We start from the raw sequence: 14,442 nt of genomic DNA, 5'->3' as shown, positions 1-14,442 counted from the left end.
AATTTAAATGTCATAGCGAGTGTGCGACACACGCACACTAGAACTTATATTCTGATCATTCTGTTTGGATTCAGATAATAGAAGCATCTGAGCAAGGTAAGGCTGAGTCAATTGAAAAAATAAGGTTTATTGTCTGTCTGTGTGTGTGTGTGTGTGTGTGTGTGTGTGTGTGTGTGTGTGTGTGTGTGTGTGTGTGTGTGTGTGTGTGTGTGTGTGTATGAAACTCACTCATCACACATCATAGGGTAGTGGTAGCTCAATGTTTAAGGTACTTAACTAGCAATCAGAAGGTTGCCAGTTCAAGCTCCACTGCTGCCAAGTTGCCACTGTTGGGCCCCTGAACAAGACCCTTAACCCTCAATTACTCAAGCTGTATTCAGTCATAATTGTAAGTTGCTTGGGATAAAAGTGTCAGGTAAATGTAAATAGCTTTTCCAGGAAAAGATTTATTGTCTCTCATAACTTGCTTTATGAGCAATTTTAGCACCCAGCGTTTACTTCAGTGACAGATAGGGGGCAGCGCGACAGAGACGATCCCGTTCAGAGAGGCTTGGAGATGTTAACAATAAGTGAACACATTAATCCACAAGTCATTGCAATTGTGTAATCCACCCGCTATGTTAATTGCCTTCAATTTGCACTGAGAAGGGGGCTTTTGGGAAAGGTCATTAAATGGCTCAGAGCAATTGACCAATGCCAGTGTGAGCAGTCTTAGATGCTGTGATTGCCAGTGTGAGGTCACACCTATCTTAGCTTAAGTATAGCATGTGTGTGTTTGGCTCTCTGTGTGTGTGTGTGTGTGTGTGTGTGTGTCAAAGCTTCTCTGGGCCTGTCTTGCTCATAATGTGTGTTGGTGTCGTACGCCCATGTCTTAGTGGGTAATGGTGGGTTTATCCTTTTGTGTTTGTTCCCTAAAGACATAACACTTCGATTCATGGCTCTGTCCTGCTCAGCCACTCTCCATCACCACCATTACAGCTGCATTATCATGTACCTTAGAGAGAATCATAGTCATCTGACATGGTCATAGAATTATTTCTAAATAACAGTATTTTGTTGGAGTTTTTAAATATGGACCATGTTCTGTTTCTTGTCTTTCAAAACCGTCAAATAAGATCTGCACAGGGTTTGAGTGGGATTGATCTATGATGTCATTTTTAAAAAGCCACAGCACAGAAATAAAACAGGAATTAGCCGGGCGAGCCTGCGTTTGCAGTCCGAGCGTGTGGAATGTTGCCTACAGCGTTTACGTTAGAGACGAGCAGATATTGATCAGTATGGCAGGGAGAGGTTTCTGCGGCAGGCAGCAGTTTGAAGTCCGGAGTTGCAGCAGGTCCGTTTGTCCTCTGATCGGGCCTTTCGTATCCGTGCTGCATGTCTTCCGTTCCACCGTCTCACCCCGTCAGCTGGTGCTCTGCTTGTCCACGTGCCCTTTTTATGACGTTTAAGTGTACTTACACAGTGAGGTGGCATAAAATGTCTTATTGCCCTAACAGCCACACTTAAGGCAGGAGGGTCTTGAGTAGAAAAAAAACCAAACGAACTAATTAAAAAGCATACAGCTTTTACCAAAATGGCCCGGTCGAAGGTGGGGGAGAAGGAGTTCGTACAGGCGCTTGAGTGAGATTGGGATTTGTTGCTTGTATTAGCATTTGACACCACGCGGGGCAAACAGGAAATAGACAGACGACACACGCAGTGCACGCAGCCATGAGACCCAACAGCAAATGGGGCTGATAATGGCCAGCGCATGTTTGGGAGGACAGCTAATGGGGAAGCCCATTAGGCATTAATAGTGTTTTAAAGACCTGGGGAGAGGCAGATGAAGGCGCCATGCCGCTCCAGGGTACAGGGAAGCCCGGTGGAATGTGACCGTCTCACAACCACCCCGATGAGAAAGCATGTGCGGTCGGAGTAAAGGCCAACCTAGCCACGTACCCTGATTCGGGGTCAAAGGTTACGGTGAGTCGGTGCATCACCCTAAACCTCAGTGCTGTGCTCACCGCATATGGCACATCATAACCGACGCTTGCCGAACTCACGATTGGTGTCAGAGCCTCTGAAGTGCAGGTCCTCGTTCGCCGATGCTTGCTTTTCCCGCCGTGCGGTTTGGACACGGCAGGGATGTTACTCTCCGACATCACCAGAGGGAGATTAGCAGGAAGAGTCAGATGCTGGCGGCCTCCTCCGCAGCCAAAACGGACGCAAGTCTTTGCCGCTCCTTCAGCTCCTGCGCGTCGTGGCCACAGGGCCTCCCGTCTGCAACAGAGGCAGCTGAAGAGGCGGGCTGAGGTCACGAGGTCACAAGGTTGTTGTCTCTCTCTCTCTCTCTCTCTCTCTCTCTCTCTCTCAGCATTAAAGGATGCTGGGATATGATTAAATGGGAGGTTTGAGATAAAGCTCACTTTCTAAAGCAGCAAAAGGCTCCCGCATCCTGTTCGGGAGGGGTGGTGGGTGTCAAAACAGGTAGATGTTGCAGTTTAGAAGTTGATGGATGCTTCAGTTTGCGAGACAGGAAGTTGATACCCCTCCCGTCTAAATTGATCTTATCGATGTGCATAGTTACACAGTCGTTATGTACTTTATTTTGTGCAGTGTTAAGAGTGTGACTTTTCCATTTAAGTCTGCCAGGGGCTAAACATTGACCGGGTGAAAATAAAAGCCTTTGAAAATGAGGTCATCTGCACCAGTCTTTTGATCTGGTCATTCCTCATCTCAGAGATGTGCGGCATGAAGAGGGATTTATCACCGCGACCGGCTTTGAACTAACAAAATCACAAACAAACGCAAGGGGGAATCGATCGCGAGTGTCTCTCAGAATGATGAACTGGCACTTCTGTGGAAAATCAATGGCTTTTCTCTCTCCCCAGACTGCTTGCAGTCGAGGTTCAGTTCACGCAGGCACCGTCTCCTTTACGGCCTTTCTTTTCCCTCCACGCTCTCTTCCTCCGGTCCCTCTCTGGCATCCTCTAGGCCCCTCCCCCACGGGCCCGCCCCCTTCTTTTCCCAAGACTTGAACATGCCAGGCCGTTTGATTTGTGGGGAAAAGCCTCTCCCAATAATGACCCGTAGGACAGGCAGTATAAGTAAGTGCAGTGAGAGGTATTTACAGTCATATTGACCGTGAATTCCTTTTATCTCTCCTGCACGCTTATTGGCTGTATGCACTGTACTCTGTCATGCATTTTTATTGGCTGTATGCATTGCTATTTGGTGTGTTATTATTGGCTGTATGCACTGCACTCTGTCATGCATTTTTATTGGCTGTATGCATTGCTATTTGGTGTGTTCTTATTGGTTGTATGCACTGAATTTTGTTATGCATTTGTATTGGCTGTATGCATTGCTATTTGGTGTGTTCTTATTGGCTTTGGTGCATGCATATTGGCTGTATGCACTGGTTTTTGGTGCATCCTTATTGGCTGTGTGCACTGGTCTTTGATACAGCCTTATTGGCTGTATGCACTGGTCTTTGATACAGCCTTATTGGCTGTATGCACTGGTCTTTGATACATCCTTATTGGCTGTATGCACTGGTTTTTGGTGCATCCTTATTGGCTGTATGCACTGGTCTTTGATACATCCTTATTGGCTGTATGCACTGGTCTTTGGCGCATGCTTATTGGCTGAACATCCTAAAACTATCCACTTTATCTACTTGTCATCTCTGTTGGAAGCTGGGGACTAACAGAAGCGTAGATCCACTTGGATCCTCCACTGATACTTTGATACTCTTCATTTTAGGGTTTTACGACGTGTAGCAAATGGAGGGATAATAAAGGATTAACAAATTTGTTCAGTCTTTTTTCAAATGTATTGGTTTTTCACCTTCCAAATAGAGAGTGTGACACTTTTGACAGCTGAGGGATGTTAACCACTGGACAACTCTTTCATCACTAGTGCAGAGTGACTGGCTTGCATTGAGCTATGTGCCTTAGTACGTAGTGTTTGTGGTGGTTGTGATTAATTGGACTGGCAAACACAGAAAGCATTGCAGGTGGTACATATGTCTGTATGCCTTTTTCGCAACCAGAGTAGCAAATAAACAAAATGCGTTTATTGTTTTAGTTTTATTCTCCATAAAAATTTTTTTTAAAGATTCAAACCACACATCTCAGTTGTGTGTGAGTTATGTTGGCTAGTCTGAGATGTTCCCTCAGTCTCATGTAGTCTCGTGTGAGGAGGGAGAGAAGTTCCCTCAGTCTCATGTAGTCTCATGTGAGAAGAGAGAGAAGTTCCCTCAGTCTCACATAGTCTCATTTGAGAAGAGAGAGAATTTCCCTCAGTCTCATATAGTCTCATGTGAGAAGAGAGAGAAGTTCCCTCAGTCTCATGTAATCTCATGTGAGGAGGGAGAGAAGTTCCCTCAGTCTCACATAGTCTCATGTGATGAGGGAGAAAAGTTCCCTCAGTCTCACATAGTCTCATGTGATGAGGGAGAAAAGTTCCCTCAGTCTCACGTAGTCTCATGTGATGAGGGAGAAAAGTTCCCTCAGTCTCACGTAGTCTCATGTGATGAGGGAGAGAAGTTCCCTCATTCTCACATAGTCTCATGTGAGAAGAGAGAGAAGTTCCCTCATTCTCACATAGTCTCATGTGAGAAGAGAGAGAAGTTCCCTCAGTCTCAGGTGAGGAGGGAGAGAAGAATGAAAAGGGAAGGCAGTGAAAAAAAGTAGCTTCTGTAAGATCGATTTAAAAGGAATTCAATTTGAGGATGGGTAATATTTGCCATATTTTTTTCTGTTAAAAGACCATTCTTCCTTTTTATTATCAGTCATTGTGTCCATTCTCTCTCTGGGAACCTTTTTGAAAGCACCCATTTTCTGTAGTCTTCAGTTCATTCGAGCAGATAAAAATGACTGAGGTTGTAAGAGATCAGTTCCTGATGACATCATTTAAATGTCATGGGAATCATTTTCAGAAACTGCAGTGTGCCCGTGTACGCCTATGTGTGCCCGCTCAAGCACGAAAAGGTGTCTCCACCATAAAGAAACATTTACAGTTTTTCTAGAAAAAAAACATTAGGAGGAATTTTGTTAAAACTGTACATGTGAACCATGGAGCATTTTTTTTTTACAGTGCGGCATAATCATGGCTGTGATAATGTAATCATAGATGGGATTGTCATTGAACACCAAAATGAGTTTAGATGCATTCATATGTCTTTTCGCATGCCAATATTATCCATCGATCATTAATTGAATGTGATGCATTCTTGTGTTTCAAACAACAGTGTTGAAGTGATAAGTGACAAGAAAGGGAATTAAAGACAATACAAACACAGTTGTGGTATAAAAAACAGACCATAGACCTGGAACAGACACGAAACCGGTCTGCGTATGTTCCATTGCAACCAAATGGCACCAGGTCTTTACTGCTCATTTAGTGTAGTCGTGTGTAGAATCCTTGTCTTGCCCATGGGACAAGATTTCCTCCGCGATAACCTATGGTCTATCAACTTTGGTCTCTGGTACCCATGTCCTTGAATGGAAAGCAACTCTAATTTGTAACCTGAGACATAAAGATGTGTATTACAGTACTGTACAGAGTGCCATTGTACTTTATCATCGCAGATACTACAGTTAATGAAAGCCAAAGACTCTATTTGAGCAGTCAAGCAGTTTCAGCTATGGCTGAAGGTGGGAGTTGTTTTTCTTCTCTTGAGAAAGAGTCAGTTTTTTTCACTGTTTGCTTTTCCAGGGTTAGTCTACAGATTAGACATTCTAGATGCTGTAGCATTAGCCAATCACACATGAAATCTACAAAACTCGGAATTTCTTAATACCTCAACTCAAGCGGACTTGCGTTTTTCAGAAATAAAAGAATTGCTTAAAATAAATAATAATTAACAGCAACGATTATTACTTATTTTTTATTTTTTTGTAGGTTAGAGATCATTCTCTGCTTTAAAGCATAAAGAATGTCCTCAGGATAGCATGTTGGCAGGGAGTTTGCATGAGTTGCCAGTTTGTGTGGGGCTTAAAACCTCCTGCTCTACAGTGAGGGTAGATATGAAAATGATGCACTGCAAATATCAATATGGATTTAAGAGCCTGTCTCTGCAGCAGGGTCCTTGGCTAATTATAGCTATGATCAGTCAGCAGTGCAAAAGCAGATGAAGGGAAGACACGCGTGGAAATGGAGCCGGGTAGAGTATTACTAAACAAAGAGACTGAAGAAAGTCGCGTCTGTTGTCATAATAAAACACACTTACATTAGGTGTTGAAGTTCTGGTTGGCTAAAAGGAAGTTTGTTTATTGATTTATTTATTATTTATTTATTTACCATGCAAAGTGCTGCAATGATTGTATTCAAACGTGCTTTGTTTGAAATACTTTAAGTGGTGTTTGTTTCTGAGTTAGAGTAATTTCTTGAATCTGCTTTTAGCTTAAATGACTAAATAAACATGTTCAAGCTTGCAAAAATTCACATATGATGCCTTATTTGCAGTTTTTATTTTACATTCTTAGTGATATGTCATGGCCTTGAAATCAGGACAACGGAGAGCTCCACAAACCAGTTGTACTGATTGTTGGAGTGTTATACTTCTATAGTCATTCCCTGTAGCTCATAGATTACCTCACTGAGTTAATGCAGAGAATCCAGTAAGAATTACTTTTCTGGTAAATAAAACAAAAGATAATGCACCACAGTCATTTTATCCATTTTAAATCATAAAACAATTATGACCATTTTGATTTCTAAAACAAATATGCTGTCATATGAACAGTACACATTTCTCTGCATGTTTCTATGAGCTTTCAGCAAAAATATTTTGTTGCATCATGCTTTTGTTATCATCCATGAAAACTTTGGCGGTTTAAGTTCTTATACAGTGTGATGGTAGACCCAGCAAGGTTGCATATTCCTAGTCTGCACTTCTGCACACTTGGCTAGTAGCTCCAGAGAACTTAACTGTGTTCTGCATTCTTCTCTCTGAGCGTTCAGTCTCCTGTTCTGGGCTTGGCACGTATAGGCGGTGTGGAGATGTGGACCTCTGACAGCAGAGCTCAGGGTTATCTGTGCCTCTCAGAAATGAGCTGGCTGACCTGCTTCTGGCTGCATTTAGCCCCTCTGGGCTTCACAGCAACTAAGCCTGTTTCTGCACAGCTCCATCAGAGAGCAACATACGCTGTGTTCTTTTCCTTTTGACAACACACGGCCGTGTAGGCATCCTCACAGGGTCAGGTTGGGGAGGAATGAGCTTGGCTAATGTCAACTCCGCAAGGCATGGGTGTTTTTGTTTTTTGTTTTTTTTTTGTGTGTGTGTGTGTTTTTTTATGGGCGGGGGTGAAGCAGAGGATAGGAAGAATGGATTGATGTCATATGATGTCATATGATGTCATATGCAATGGAGCACAGGATTGGAGTGTGTGTGTGTGTGTGTGTGTGTGTGTCTGTGTGTGTGTGGGGGGGGTATGCATGTTTGCATACCACCAGGCCAGGGGTAGTGTCTGGCCTGGACGCGGACATGAAGCGAGCCAAAGACCCACGGTTCTGTCTCTCCAGCTACTGTAATGGAGCAGCTCCATGCATGCTGGAGAATTTCAGCATTACTACATCACAACATATAAGAACAGGACACAAGCAACCCCCATATGGCACCTGCGACCTCTGATCCACCCTTGATGTGTCATCTTGTAATGTATACATTGACATCCTGCAGGTGGGCTTTGAGGGTATGTCTTTTGCACTTTGGCATCATACGCTATCTCGTTTTCAAGAGCATGGCGCGGTCTTGCTGAGCGTGATCGTGATTGTGTAATGTAGCATGATTTCATAATGGAGGTCCAGCTGCTTCACTTATTAGCCTCAAGAATCCCTTTAACCAGGACACACAAACGGCGAGATTGCAGGACAATCCCAGCACATTTTATGAGACGGCATCGCTCTCAATTAGAACGTAGCTCTTTCATCTTAGCTGGACACCTGATCTCCCGTAAGCCTCAGCTGGCTACTGGGAGAAAAAAAACCATTGAGATGTGATGTTTGGAAATAAAAACTAAACAGCAGAAGGGGGAAAAAAATGCATTAAATTCGTTAAATTAGTTTCAGCCGTAGATTTCTTATAATATTGCGGTCTGCCTTTTAAAAGTACAGGAATGCAGCGTGTCCTAGAGGCCGCAGCAGGTATGCACAGACAAAACCCTTCCGGCCTCTGGGACCCCTGCCAAATAACAGCTGTTAGCAGGCTTGAGGAGAGAAGCGGGACCTGGGGGAGGTCAGAGCACGCAGCAGGCCAGAGTCCACATCTCCACGTCTCATCACTGACTAAAAGCGCACCGTTAACAGAGCCGCCATTTGACAAGACGAACACGGAGGAGAGATTTCCGCAGCCTTGAACGTCTGGGCAGAATAGTGAGTGGCAGCTCACTCTCTCTTTCCTGTATGAAGTTGCAGATAGAGGAACACTCCTCTCAACTCTCTCCATCACTCTCCCTTTCCATCTCCTGCTCTCTCTACAGAGAAACAGGGTCACACATGGACTGGCTGTTCCTGTCAAGGTTAGGCATTCCGAGCCATGAATTGGATACATTATGCACAGCACTGTCATTATGTATCTGATGTGGGTCATATTTTCAGGGAACTATTTCGATAGTGACAGACTGGTAAGTTCTCAAACAGATCAGACAGATGGTTGTCCATATGAATTTTTGCACTTGGTCTTCCAGAGGAAATGAATGCATACAAAAATAGACACATGCATACCCACTATAAAGGCAGGAAAGGTCTAAAGGGGCTTTGCTTCCTGTGTGGAGCTTATTTCTGTCTCAGCTCTGAGTGCTAATATAATGATGAGAAGGCCTGTCTGCTGTGCAGGCAGCGTAAATTCACATCTAGAGAGCTGCCATGGAGCTGGGGGAGGGGGCGCACTGAGGGGCCAGGGGTCTATACACAAGTGTATTTGCTTTTGTGGCTCTATGAATCTGAATGTGTTTTTGCTCTGTGCATGTGCATGTTGTGTGAACAGGCTCTTTCTTTGTGTATGTTTGTGTGTGTGTGTGTTTGTGAAGGGGCAAGTGAGTTGGAGTTTGGGCTCTGTGTGTGGGGGGATTGTTTGGCGTGTGTGTATGGATTAGTGTTTGCGGTTGGGTGGATATGTGTTGGTGTGTGTGTGTGTGTGTGTGTGTGTGTGTGTGTGTGTGTGTGTGTGTGAGGGACAGACAGCAGAAACAGCAGTGCCTCTGTGGTCTGTGGACATGGTGCTTCGCTAGCTGTGTGATGTATGGTTATGACCCTTCATCGTGAGCCAATTACGCCTTGTCTGTGAGCGCTACGGGTTCCAGGCAGAGCATTCCTGGGCCTCCCCGGAACTCTGCATGCCTCCTGCTTCACTCTGGAATAATCAGAAGTGGAATTGTCAGTTGTTTTGGCTGATTGGGCAGCTTGAAGGCGCAAGTGTGAACGTGGTGTGTAACGATTCATACACACATGAGCATGGTGTGTAGCAATTCATACACACATGAGCATCATGTGTAGCGATTCATACACACGTGAGCGTGGCGTGTAGCAATTCATGCACACGTGTGGCGTGTAGCGATTCATACACACATGAGCGAGGCGTGTAGTGATTCATACACACATGAGTGTCGCGTGTAGCAATTCATACACATGTGAGCGTGGCGTGTAGCGTTTCATACACATGAGCGTGGCGTGTAGTGATTCATACATACGTGAGCGTGTAGTGATTCATACACACATGAGCATGGCATGTAGCGATTCATACATACGTGAACGTGTAGCGATTCACACACACGTAAGCGTGGCGTGTAGCGATTCATATATACGTGAGCGTGTAGTGATTTACACACACAAGTGTGGCGTGTAGCGCTTCACACACGAGCGTGGCATGTAGCGATTCATACATACATGAGCGTGTAGCACACACACACACTTGAGCATGGCGTGTAGTGATTCCTATACACGAGTGTGGTGTGTAGCAATTCACACACGCATGAGCGTGGCGTTTAGTGATTCATACACATATGAGCACTTCATACAAACGTGAGCATGGTGTGTAGCAATTCGTACACACGTGAGCGTGGCGTGTAGTGATTCACACACACGAGTGTGGCGTGTAGTGATTCACACATGAGCGTGGCGTGTAGCGATTCATACATACATGAGCGTGTAGCACACACACACACTTGAGCATGGCGTGTAGCGATTCCTATACACATGAGTGTGGTGTGTAGCAATTCACACACGCATGAGCATGGCGTTTAGTGATGCATACACATATGAGCACTTCATACAAACGTGAGCATGGTGTGTAGCAATTCATACACATGTGAGCGTGGCGTGTAGTGATTCATACACAAGTGAGTGTGGCGAGTAGCGATTCATACACACGACCATGGCATGTAAAGATTCATACACACGTGAGCATGGCATGTAGCGATTCATACATACGTGAGCGTGTAGCGATTCACACACACGTGAGCGTGGCGTGTAGCGATTCATACACACGAGCGTGGTGTGTAGCGATTCATACGCGTGAGCGTGTAGTGATTCATACACAAGTGAGCATGCCGTATAGCGATTCATATACACATGAGCATGGCATGTAGCAATTCATACACACGTGAGCATGGCATGTAGCTATTCATACATACGTGAGCTTGTAGCGATTCACACACATGTGAGCGTGGCGTGTAGCGATTTATACACACGAGCGTGGTGTGTAGCGATTCATACACGTGAGCATGTAGTGATTCATACACACGTGAGCATGGCATGTAGCGATTCATACATACGTGAGCGTGTAGTGATTCACACACACACATGAGCGTGGCGTGTAGCGATTTATATATACGTGAGCGTGTAGCGATTCACACACGTGAGCATGGCGTGTAGTGATTCATACATACGAGCGTGGTGTGTAGCGATTCATACACGTTAGCATGTAGTGATTAATACACACGTGAACATGCTGTGTAGCGATTCATATACACATGAGCATGCCGTGTAGCGATTCATATACACATGAGCATGGCGTGTAGCAATTCATACACACGTGAGCATGGCATGTAGCGATTCATACATACGTGAGCGTGTAGTGCTTCACACACACATGAGCGTGGCGTGTAGCAATTCATACACACGAACGTGGTGTGTAGCGATTCATACATGTGAGTGCGTAGCGATTCATACACGTGAGCGTGTAGTGATTCATACACACGTGAGCATGCCGTGTAGCGATTCATATACACATGAGCACGGCATGTAGCGATTTATACATACGTGAGCGTTTAGCGATTCACACACACACGTGAGTGTGGCGTTTAACAATTCATACACACGAGCGTGGTGTGTATCGATTCATACACGTGAGTGTGTAGTGATTCCTACACATGTGAGCATGGCGTGTAGCGATTAATATACACATGAGCATGGTGTGTAGCAATTCATACACATGTGAGCATGGCATGTAGCGATTCATACATACGTGAGCGTGTAGTGATTAATACACACGGGAACATGCCGTGTAGCGATTCATACACACGTGAGCATGCCGTGTAGCAATTCATACACACCTGAGCGTGGCGTGTAGCGATTCATACACGTGAGCGTGTAGTGATTCATACACACGTGAGCATGCCGTGTAGCAATTCATACACACGTGAGTGTGGCGTGTAGCGTTTCATACACACGTGAGTGTGGCATGTAGCGATTCATACACGTTAGCGTGTAGTGATTAATACACACGTGAACATGCCGTGTAGCGATTCATAAACACGTGAGTGTGGCATGCAGCGATTCTCCCTGTACAGCCGCGTGGTTTTGTCTTATGCTGTCTCAGGTATCTACGCTTATATGTGTGTGGAAATGAATCCCTCTCCCTCCTCTCTCCTGTGCTGTCGTTTCAGAGGTAGCAGATGATCTGTCGGTTCTCGGCACAATCCATGTCATCGCCTTCAGCCTTCGCGCTGTCTACCGCAAACACATCCGAGCCCTGCGAGCAGGTGAAGGCTTTGCACTTATTTCCTGTCGTTCGCCTCCTTATGATGGTGGCGCGGGACAAGTGCAAGACCTCTGCATGTGCTCACGTGTCCTGGTGCAATTACAGCTCCAGCCCTGGCACTTCCTCATTTACATCAAAGTAATTAGGCCAGTGTATGGAAACACGACGCTAAATGAGTTTGTGATGTACTCCAAGCCTGGCTTGAGCTACTCTTCACACACAACCCTGGCACCATTCTCCAAGCCTGGATTCTCTCTCTAAACAATTTATTTCTGGCATTAAATGCAGAGCTGCAATTGTGCTAAAAGGTGATAGAGAGGGTATAAAGGGAAGAGTGTCTGAGTCTCTGATTGATTCACTTCGTGAACCCTGTAGAACGGTCACGGGTTGCAGCCACAGACACGCTAAAGAAGTGAAGCCGTTAGTGTTCGGAGGCCGCAGACTGCTCTGTGAGCATGGGTTTGGGAACTTACTGTCCCCTTCTTTAAAAATACTGGGAGAATGCAGTAACAAGCTGTTGAGTAAACTCAGTAAAGCCTGAGTCACGTCTCTGTTGATATAGTCTGCACTGTGCACTGTGCACTCTGCACTGTGTATTTGGAAAAAAATAGTCATGACTTTTTTTATAGTTCAAAATACTATGATTCATAGCTTCACTATGACTTTATCATTATAATAGACTTCACTTTAAATTTACATTTATGTATCATCACTTATGTATCATAGTGGACATAAATATTGACAGTGTACAAACGCATACACATACGCTCTTGACTCTGCGGAGGGCACTAATCCCTCATCTCGCCTGCAGGGCAGTGTACCGCAGGGAAGGGCACTAATCCCTCATCTCGCCTGCAGGGACGTGTACCGCAGTGGAGGGCACTAATCCCTCATCTCGCCTGCAGGGTAGTGTACCACAGTGGAGAGCACTAATCCCTCATCTAGCCTGCAGGGCAGTGTACCACAGTGGAGGGCACTAATCCCTCATTTCGCCTGTAGGGCAGTGTACCGCAGTGGATGGCAATAATCCCTCATCTAGCCTGCAGGGCAGTGTACCACAGGGAAGGGCACTAATCCCTCATCTTGCCTGCAGGGCAGTGCACAGGGCCTCCATGACCTTCGCTGCTTTCATTCAGGAACAGATGACTAATGGTAATCACCTGATTCAACGTTCAGACTTTTTGCTGCATCGCGCCTGCATAGCAGCACCGTAGTCATCTGCAACATGGCGGCACCAGCCCTGACAGGGAAGGGAGTGGAACCGATGACACGCGGACAGCTGGAACGGTCTGGAACGGTGCGGAGTGACAGAGGGAAGCGCGGATGTGAGAGAGCATCAAAGATTCATCCAAACAGCTGCTCCTAGCACACGTGCTCGGATTCCACATCACACACAGCGAAGGAAGCAGGAAGGTGAAGTTTGTACAAGAGCTGGGAGCGTCACGCCAGCCGCCTGGACCGTCTGAAGGAACTGCTGCTCCTCAGGGAGAGCGGGCAGGACTGACGTTTGTTGCCACGCCGACCGGCCTTGCTGTCGCTGTTTGTGGTGCAGCCCAGATCTTGTCAAATTTGGTTTTTTGTTTTTTTTAAAAAAAATTAAAAAAGTGAAGTGCTTGTGTATTGTTGTTAGAAAGCGCAGCACGGCTACTTTCACGCAGAAGAACTGACTACAGATCAGCTTGACAGAGGAAGTGTAGGTCAAGTCCATGCTTTCTGTTATAATACTATATTTCATTTTTACGTCAGTACGGTGGGCGTCTAAATAAAGGGGGCAACAGAAACAAGACAACAGCACAGAATTTTCTGTACTGCTCAGTGTCAGTATTAGTCTAGTAAAAATAAAGGGTGTGTGTGTGTGTGTGTGTGTGTGTGTGTGTGAGTGTGTGTGTGTGTGTGTGTGTGTGTGAGTGTCTGTGTGTGTGTGTGTGTGTGTGTGAGTGTGTGAGTGTGTGTGAGTGTGTGAGTGTGTGTGTGTGTGCGTGTGTGTGTGTGTGCGTGTGTGTGTGTGTGCGTGTGTGAGTGTGTGTGTGTGAGTGTGTGTGTGTGTGTGTGAGTGCATGCGCGTGTGGGCGCGTGTGCGTGTGTGAGTGTGTGTGTGTGTGTGAGTGTGTGTGAGTGTGTGAGTGTGTGTGTGTGTGTGTGTGTGTGTGTGTGTGTGCGTGTGTGTGTGTGTGCGTGTGTGCGTGTGTGTGTGTGTGTGTGAGTGTGTGTGTGTGTGTGTGAGTGCATGCGCGTGTGGGCGCGTGTGCGTGTGTGAGTGTGTGTGTGTGTGTGAGTGTGTGTGTGTGTGTGTGCGTGTGTGCGTGTGTGTGTGTGTGTGTGTGTGTGTGTGTGTGTGTGTGTGTGTGTGTGTGTGTGTGAGTGTGTGTGAGGGGAGGGGGTGCATTGTGGTGTCTGTCTCTTTCAGAACCACTGGATCACATCCTGGGACATCATGTGGCATCGTCTAGTGCACCTACAGGCATGGTATACCATGG

The 14,442-nt window shown here is 45.8% G+C and overlaps 1 protein-coding gene across 4 annotated transcripts in view; it reads left to right on the top strand.

Moving 5' to 3' along the window:
* The window catches only part of mgat4c (mgat4 family member C), a 109,645-nt gene that overhangs the window by 40,887 nt on the left and 54,316 nt on the right, over positions 1-14,442 (top strand). The window contains exon 1 of one of the 4 annotated variants that reach the window (XM_081716785.1): positions 11,784-11,966. The exons of the other annotated variants lie outside the window; for them this stretch is intronic. The gene's annotated coding sequence lies outside the window, so the exon portion shown is untranslated. Of the gene's footprint in view, positions 1-11,783; positions 11,967-14,442 lie in introns of those variants that run through there. 4 annotated transcript variants of the gene reach the window in all.

Source organism: Electrophorus electricus, chromosome 6 (assembly GCF_041902795.1).
Source record: "Electrophorus electricus isolate QZ-2024a chromosome 6, ASM4190279v1, whole genome shotgun sequence".
NCBI lineage: Eukaryota > Metazoa > Chordata > Actinopteri > Gymnotiformes > Gymnotidae > Electrophorus > Electrophorus electricus.
The sequence above is the reverse complement of the archived record's forward strand: the minus strand, read 5'-3'. Positions and strand labels throughout refer to the sequence as shown.